The sequence below is a fragment of the Octopus bimaculoides genome, chromosome 19 (assembly GCF_001194135.2).
Source record: "Octopus bimaculoides isolate UCB-OBI-ISO-001 chromosome 19, ASM119413v2, whole genome shotgun sequence".
NCBI lineage: Eukaryota > Metazoa > Mollusca > Cephalopoda > Octopoda > Octopodidae > Octopus > Octopus bimaculoides.
This window is the reverse complement of record NC_068999.1, coordinates 48,466,106-48,467,068: the sequence shown is the minus strand read 5'-3', so window position 1 is coordinate 48,467,068 and position 963 is coordinate 48,466,106.

Sequence of the window (963 nt, the reverse complement as noted above, 5' to 3'; positions counted from 1 at the left end):
TTTGAATTTCAGGGGCAGCCTTCAGCCTTTTCTTAACAAAAGGAATTTTAACCCAATATTTCCATATTATTTATAGCTTTCCAAATACAAATGTATTTATCATGAACAGTTTTAAAAAAAAAAGGGGGACATTTGCAGTGAAGAAAAAAAAAAAAAATGAAGCAAAACAAATCAATAATAATTAAGCAATAAACATGAAAGTCAAATGTAAAATTCTGCTATAAAAGCTTCAATCATCCTCATCCTTTAACATCTGCTTTCCATGCTGGCATGGGTTGGATGGTTTGACCAAAGCTGGCAAGCTAGAGAGCAGCACCAGATTCCAGTCTGATTTGGATTGGTTTCTACAGCTGGATGCCCTTCCTTAGAAATAGAAACTTCTCAGAAAGATTTTTCGCAAGTGTAGGCATGGCTGTGTAGTTAAGAAGTTTGCTTTGTAATGACGTGGTTTTGGGTTCAGTCCCACCATGCAGCATTTTGGACAGGGGTTGACCATTGCCCTGTGAGTGAATTTTATAGACGGAAACTGTGTGGGAATCTGTTATGTATGTGTGTGTGTGCATGTGTGTCTGTATTTGTCCTCCTGTGCTGCAGTGTGGCAACCAGTGTTGGTTTGTTCATGCCCCATTAATTTAGGTGTATTGGCAAAATAGGTCAACAAAATAAGTACCAGACTTGAAAAACATGTACTGGGATGAATGTGTTCGACTAAACCCTTCGAGGCAATGACAGAAAGAAGATAAATCAATGAAGGTCTAGACCTTGATGATGTTTATAGAATGAATTGTTGGGAAAAGATGCCACATTTTGAAGTAACTATTAACATGTTGCTCATTGAATGTCCAAATATTTCACCAAATACATAACAAGTTTAACAAAACATAATCTCACTTTTCTTTTTCTTCTTCTTGTCACCACCGACTCCAAGGAGATCCAGGTCTAAATCTCCTGTCATGCTCTCCT